Source organism: Glycine soja, chromosome 17 (genome assembly GCF_004193775.1).
Source record: "Glycine soja cultivar W05 chromosome 17, ASM419377v2, whole genome shotgun sequence".
Lineage (NCBI taxonomy): Eukaryota > Viridiplantae > Streptophyta > Magnoliopsida > Fabales > Fabaceae > Glycine > Glycine soja.
In genome coordinates, this window is record NC_041018.1 from 16,031,446 (window position 1) to 16,039,613 (window position 8,168).

Sequence of the window (8,168 nt, forward strand, 5' to 3'; positions counted from 1 at the left end):
TTTTTTAAATTTGACTCTTGTTTCTTTTTTTCTTGTAATAACCACCATAAGATGTTTTCTTATTTTTTTATTGTTGGTGAAAAATAAGAGCAAAACGACAAAATAATTTAATTTTTTTGTTAAATAAATATAAATATTTTTTAAATGATCAATAGTTTTTTTTAAAAAAATTAAATGAAAAATAAAAATCTATACAATGAAAAATAATTTAAACCAATTTATTTGTATACATATGGATAAATTTGGGTAAATTTTAGGGTGAACCATCAATTGAATGGTTCGCCTAAGAAAAAAGTAACTAGTATTTTATACTCTGTAGCAAGATATTTTGGTGTGATTGTGATGTTTAATAGCCTTGGATATATAGTAAATCATTTGGAGGGTTAGATGTGTGATTGTTGACTTGTGATGAGTATTTTAAACATAATTTTGTAATCAATTGCTAATTGCACCACCATTATTTCTTTCTTCACCTCTTACACAATTATTTTACAACTATATTCTAAAAATACTTAAAATATATTTTTGATTCCTAATAAATATTTAATTTTTGTGTTTGATTCCTAATAATTTTTTTGTGTTAAGTTCTTAATAAAAAAACAATTTGTTCTTTGGTCCTTGACATTTTGTTTTAGTTCTTGATAAATTAGGAAATTTGGTGTTTTCTTCCTAATAAATTAGTGAAATTTTTTTAGCTAAAAATATTAAAACACAACATTCACTTATGTATTAGGGACTAAAGAAAGTGTTAAGGACTAAAAAGGATAGGAAAATGATAGAAAAAAAGAGGTTAAGTGAAAAGAACAAAATTAATAAGATAAACTCTCCCAACAAAAGAAAGTTGTCTATGTTTCCACTTACTCAACCACTTCCTAAGATTTTCTATGATAGGCTTCCAAGTTTTCAACCTCCTAGGATTTGCTCCTATGAGAATACCTAAATAAGTGAAAGGAATAGATGTAACACCCGGACGAATCACACCGGAAAGAGAGGGGTCAAGAGGTTGTACAGATATAAGACTCTACAGTTGATGATGACTTAAAGAAATTAATTAGTACTACCTATACCAATAAGATGCATATACTTTTGAGTAGCTCATCACTTAAGAATTTCATAGTTAAGCGTATTTGGCTTGGAGTAGTTATGAGATGAGTAATCTTTTGGAAAATTTTCTAAAAAATGTGTATGTGAGGACAAAACACATTGAAAAGTCTTGTGTTGGTTTGTGGGGTCAATCATTGATCATAAAAGCAGTCAAAGCTGAGTTTTTAGGTCTCAAAGAGGGTTACATGTGGAGGGTTGTAATCAACAAGGAGTTGAATGAAGTATCATTTTGTGAAGTATCGTAGTGTGAGCGCCGTCGAGAAATCAACAATCAAGAATGTTACAATAGACATTAAAACACATCAACAAACTTTTAATAGTGATGCATTCTTGAAGAAAGTCTCCCCAATGAAGATAGTATCCTCCTCATATTGTAACAAGCCAAGTAAGGGATGTATGTATTGAGGTATGTGGGCAATTACCCCTACAAAGATAATTTTTTTACTAAAATATATATAATAATTTTATTTTTTGACCCGGTAAAATATTTTTAAAAAAAATAATGAATTTAGAAAATTATAAGAATTAAAAGAAAATAATTTGATACTAATTTTATCACTTGATCATTCTAATTTTTTTCTATGTAACACTAAACACATTTGATTTCCAAAAAGAAATATTCTCAAATAGCGAAAAAGATTAAGAGTCTTGTTAGATTATGTATTTCGTAAAAAAAATATATTTTTTTTTACTTAAATATATTTTTGGTCCTTAAATTTTTTTATAAAATTTTGTATTTGGTTCCTAACAATTTTTTTTCTTAACTTTTGGTCCCTGAAAAATATTACATTTTGTCTTTGTTGTTACATTGCCTTTGTTAACTTGAAATGCTATCATCTAATAGCAAACATCAATGATTGTGATAAAAAAATGATGAACTAAAAGAAAAATCTAAAAATATTTCTGGAATTACTTAATAGAGTTAATGTAATAGCATAGACCAAGTACCAAATAAAAAAGAAATAAGCACCAAAAGTTAACAATTTTTTTTATTAAGAATCAAATATAAAATTTGAATTTCTTTTATAGACAAAAACATGTTTAAGTCTATTTTTTTTACAAAAATATTATAAATTATTTTTTTCCCACTAACAAAAAAAATTATGGATCTGTCAAGCAAGTTAACTTCCACTAGCTTTACTCCCCACCTTGAAACCATCACATTCTTCTTGAAAACTTCTTTCATCAGCTCAATAAAACCTTCTCCCACTGTAATGAATAGGAAAGGAGCCAACAAATCATCTTTTGTTTAAGGCCTTTTTGAACTCTTTATGTTCAATACCTAATAAACACATTATTTTTTTTATATCTCTTTTTTCTATTACATCATAAACCTTATCACACATATATTTTTCTCTTTTTTTGTTCTCTTATTCTAAGTAGGCAAATTCTAGGGTGCGAAAGTGAAACTTCATTCGCACCCTACATAAGTTTACAAAAAAAGGTCACAGTCATTTGGGTCCGTCCGATTTAATAATAAAAAAATTGAATGGACTAGATTTGATGATGGCAACCGGATTGAGAGGTCGTTCTTACGGTCATTGTTCTTCCCTCCCCCCTCCCTCCTCTCTCCCTCTTTACCTATGGTGATGTCGAAGAGGCTAGATCTCCGACGACGACGGTTCTGGTTGTGGCGACGGAGGAAGTACTTCTGAGCGTGACTAGCGACCTGAGTTGGCGTGCGAGTTTTCACGAAGTTTCGAGAAATTCCTCTCCAATCTCCTTTTCCAACTTTGTGTAACCCTAACAGGAATAACCTATGCTCTTCCTCCGTCCAAGGAACACCTTCGATCACCAATCCGAAAACTCCATTACAATTAATCATCCCTCAAACCAAGCAACACTTAATGGAAAGTGATTGTTAATTTCTTAAGAACTACTTACCTCACTAGCGCTCGCGTGTGCGACCGGAGGCATGAACGACGTCGTCGGAGGCATAGCCGGCACTAGCGGGGGAGAGTTGGACCACGGGTAGCCAGCGTAGCCGGCGTGGCACTCAAGGTGCTGATGCTCGTGCACAGGCTCATGAATGAGGGCCTGTCGCTGTTCCAAGAGGAAATCCTCTTCGACGTCGCTGTTCCTGGGATCACTCCGCTTTTGTGAGGACCTATGCTATGTATCTAGATCAGAGGCTTGACTTGATGCTCTTTGATAGAAAAAGCACTGCCACCTCCTATGGTAGCGGTGCTAGTAGTGTTGGCCTCTGGCGAGATTCCAATGAGCCTTGGCGAGATTACGTAGCCTCGTCGACATCACCACGGGTAGAGGGGGAGGGAGGGTGGAGGGGGAAGGGAAGAATAGTGATCGTAGGAGTGACCTCTCAATCCGGTTGCCATCATCAAATCTAGTCCATTCAATTTTTTTATTATTAAATCGGACGGACCCGAATGACTGCGACCTTTTTTTTAAACTTACGTAGGATGCAAAAGAAGTTTTACTTTCGCACCCTAAAATTCGCCTTCAGATAATACCTTGGGGCCTATCAAACATTTTTCACAATATTTTTAGTGTGACCTCATTTGGAGAACCCAAGCAAAGATGTTAAGTTGGAGAAAATATGTACTTATTATGAAATACTTATATTAAGAAGAGTAAAAAAATGAAAGGTGTACACAAACTAAGCCATTTAAAAACCTCAGTTGGAGATGGTCTAAACACAACTATTTTCCAATTTAAAATCACAACAATTCAATTATACTCTATCTGATGGAACCGTTATTCAATTAGTGTTAAGGTGCTCTATCAATAGAAATGTGGGACCTTAGCTTCTGAACCGCCTTAGTCCTTGCCGCAAAGAGGAACACGATGGCGCGTTTAATAATGGCACTACGTATTTAAAATTTCCATTATTTTTTTTCATTTTTATCTCTTTTCTTTTCACTTTATCAAATATATACTGAGTCCACGCTGTACTGCTGTTAAGGCCGTTGAGGTAGAATTCAATGTAACAAAAAAAACGTATTTTTATTATGAACAGTTTGAATTATTATTACTAAGTATTTATAAAAAGTTATGATAAAAGTAAATTAACTTTTATAAATTAACACGTCATTGGTTTAACTGAAACAAGACTCGTTAAGCAAAGTTTTAAATTTAAATTAAGTCTTTGTGAATGAAAAAAATGGTTAAAAAAATTCTAGCAAAGATGGTAAATCAACTTCTTTACCAAAATTAATAATAAATATTCTATATCAATATTATAGTGGCCTAATAAATTAAATTAATTTATGTTTTTTAAAAATTAAAATATGTATATTATTATATATTTCTTTTTGTTTTTCTTCTATACATGAAAAAATTGCAATTTTAATAGATTTAAATACTTTTTTCCAGTAATTTAGTGTTTTTTTTATTTCCATTTCTACAAATTATTTTTTATTATTTTAGTTCTTGTAAAATATATTTATTTTTTCCTTCTTAAAATACTTTAAATAACACTTTAAACAATAAAAAAGAACGTTATTTAGAACATTTTAAGTTAATATTTTTCTTTTTTTTATTATATTATATCACTTATTATATTTATGTTTTTTTTTTGTATTGAATAGAGTTTGATATCCAAACTTTTCTCAATTCGTAAATAAAAACTTCAAATGGATATGCAATTTAGAGATAAAAAAATAATACGTGGACGCACTAACTTTACACCGTGTATGTGAAAGTATTTGTACTTAGACTTACGTTAAACGTCTGAATGAAGATAGATTATATATTTTAAAAAGTGTAAAATATAATTTTATTACGTAAACGTTTGATTTTATTAAAAGAATTTAATGTTTATGTATTGAGGGTTGTAAAATAATTTTATATTATTATTTAGTTATAAATTATTGTTTGAATTACTTTAATATAATTATTTTTAAAGTAAATAAATTTATCATAGTGATGGATAATAATATAAAATATTTCACATTTTCAATATATAATCCTTTTCTTATTAAAATTGATTTATTTTTAGTAATATTTTTTTATCATTGATGAATTAAATTTAAGTTCTGACATCATTTCACAGAAGTATGAATCCATCAATAAATATCCATGCCACCTACTAATTGCCCATCCTTAAATATATATACAAGTACTAGTATTGAAGTTTGTGTTTTCTCATTATACACCACTATAATTATTTTGCATTTGTGATCAGCAATGTAACCCTTTCCGAAAAGCTAAAGATTAGTAATTAATTAAAGGGTGTTATTCTTATGGAAGAGGCAATAATTAAAAAATAACAAATAAAACTATTCTTATTATTATATATCAACGTACATTAAGTATTTTCCTTCTATCAAAATTCATCTTAAAAATATAACTAAAATTATGATGAAAATGTATTAATAATTTTTTTAGTAATTTTTAATTCTTTAACTAGTATTTTCAGAAAATTGTTTCTGTTTACGTTAGTTAAGAACTTATTTGTTTTAAAGTTGAGTATAATTAATCTTAATATAATTAATTTTAAACCATTGAACATAATTATGATGCATATTTAAATTAATTTCAACTATATATTTACATTAGAGTATATACATATATATATATATATATTATTAATTTTCTAATGTGAAAATAAATAGGAGCTAAATTAGTAAATGGAGTTGGAATATGGAACTAACGCACGTGCTTGTCACAATGGAAAAATTGAGTCCTGTGGTGTGAAGTTTTTTTTTTCAGATAATTTAAATCATTTATGAAAAATATTATTAAAGTAATTTATTTTGATAAATACTTAGTATTTTAGGATATTAATTAGTAATTTTTTTAAAAAAACCATAAAATTGTTTATTAAAAACAATACTATTATTAAAATACTATTTGTGGATTCCTGAAAATGTGGAGATGAGAATGCATATTCCTATGTTTATTTGAAGGTAATTGAAAAATATTTATAGTTATCTTTTATGTTTAAGAAAATGAAATGGTTATGCTTAAGTTAATTTTGTATTGAGATGATTTCCATAAAAAAAGATAAATATATAAATTCTTATGGGTGAAAATCATATTAATATCTAAAAATTCTATTATATCCTCAATATCAATACCTATATATCAACTAATATTTTAGATTATGCAGTTCAATTTTAATAATAGAGGACACAAATTTGAAGACAAAAAATAAGTATGTTGAGGATATTTTTGAAATTTAATTATTGATATGAATGCGGTTTATCAATTTTATTTTTTGTTTACTTTAATAATGAATTAGTTTTTTTTTAATAATAAGATGTGGTTAAGAATTTTTTTGGAAAAATCTATAAGATGCTTACTGTTATTGAACCAAACACAATTTTTAAATATTCATGTGAGTATAAAAAAGATTACCAACCAATTTTATTAATCAAATAAATGTATTTTCTTAAAATGTCCACAACTATCATTCCCATTTAATATTTCTGGGAATTTTTAAGAATGAAAAAAATTATGTAAAACAAAAGCCCAATTACTTTTCCTAAAGAAAAATTATACTCTTTAATTTTTAATGTACTTCTAAGTTCTAACATTATTTCTAATAAAAGTATTATATTTGGCAATTTCTTAATCAATACCAAGAATATGCTTTTTCAATGGTACTTAATGATATCTTAAAGTCTCTCATTTTTAAAAGAAGTTAATTAGAGTGGAAACAACCTGGACACATATCCTTTTGTTTTGTAGGTAAGCTCCTAACTACCGAATATATGAGGCAAATTAGGGTCCACCAGTCAACTTTATCAATCAATTATAACCAAAATCTCCATTAATGTTAAAGCTAAGAATAAGAGAGTTTGGACAGAAGGATGCTAAGAGTAATGCCCAAGGCTTTAGTCATATGAAGCAATGCATCTTATCCTTAATTAGTTGACTCTTTATAACCTTTTTTTTTTTACAAACTTTATGCCCTGCTAAGAACCACTCGTTAGGTTGTTGTTGATAACCACTTTTTCATTTCACAGTGTCACAAAAATATTAAGACCAAATTTTGTCAATTAATATATTCCAACCTTTGCGTGGATTAGCATTCTCGATCAGTCGCACACTTTCTTACATATTTTATCTGTTAAATATCAATAAACATGTTTAAGATACTGGCTAAGAAAATGAACGTAAATTTTCTATTAACATTTTTTTATATATTTTATAGTAATTTTTAATTAAAATTTCCGATCATTAATTTTTTAATAATCATGTTAACAACAATTTTCTATTTATCAACGTATGTAGTGTAACTGAGATAATGTTACTCGCGTGATGGATGGTCGAGGGAACGAGACAAGGACTTCCGATCTTCCGATCCGTCGGATGAAAGCAAAATCATATCACTGCGTGAATTATTTAGGTTCAGGTTATTTTAACTTAATTACTAATCAAATCAAACGAGTTTGTAAAGAAAAATGGACTAAAATATATTTTTTTGTTATTGTAAATATAAAAATATTTATAAAATTTCTTTGTAAAATTTTCATTTTCATAAAATGAAAATATATCATTTTTTAGACAGAAGTAAGTTTAGGTACATTTAAATTGTATATAAATTTATGATATAAATATGATGTTTTTACATTAGTTATAGAGGTAAAATGTGACATTTTTGAAAAAATTATCACAGAAAATAATTTTATCATATTCAAATAGAAATACCTCAAAAAACAAAAATTCAGATACTAAACCCAACAAAATCTATCAACTGATTAACAACCATGCTCCTTGCAAAGGCAGAAGCCTGCGCAGCCCGAGATTCTCGATAGCAAGTATCATCGGTCAGGCATCAATAGATTATGTATCGTCCCAGATTCCTTCACTTCAATTATTAAGTGTCATTTTTTTTTTCATTTTTTAGATACTGTCGATTTATTATTTACCTTTTACATTTTCAAAATTAAAAAAAATATTTTATTTTCATATTTATATAGCTATCTTTTTAAAGATTTTCTAACAACTAAAAACAAGAAATACAATCATTTTTAACAAAATTCAAAATTCTTATTATTTTAAGTAGACATAAATAAACATAAGCAGTTATATTCAACATTATTTTTTTAATTAATTGATATATCCTTACAAACTCTAATAAAAGAATATTTGGAAAT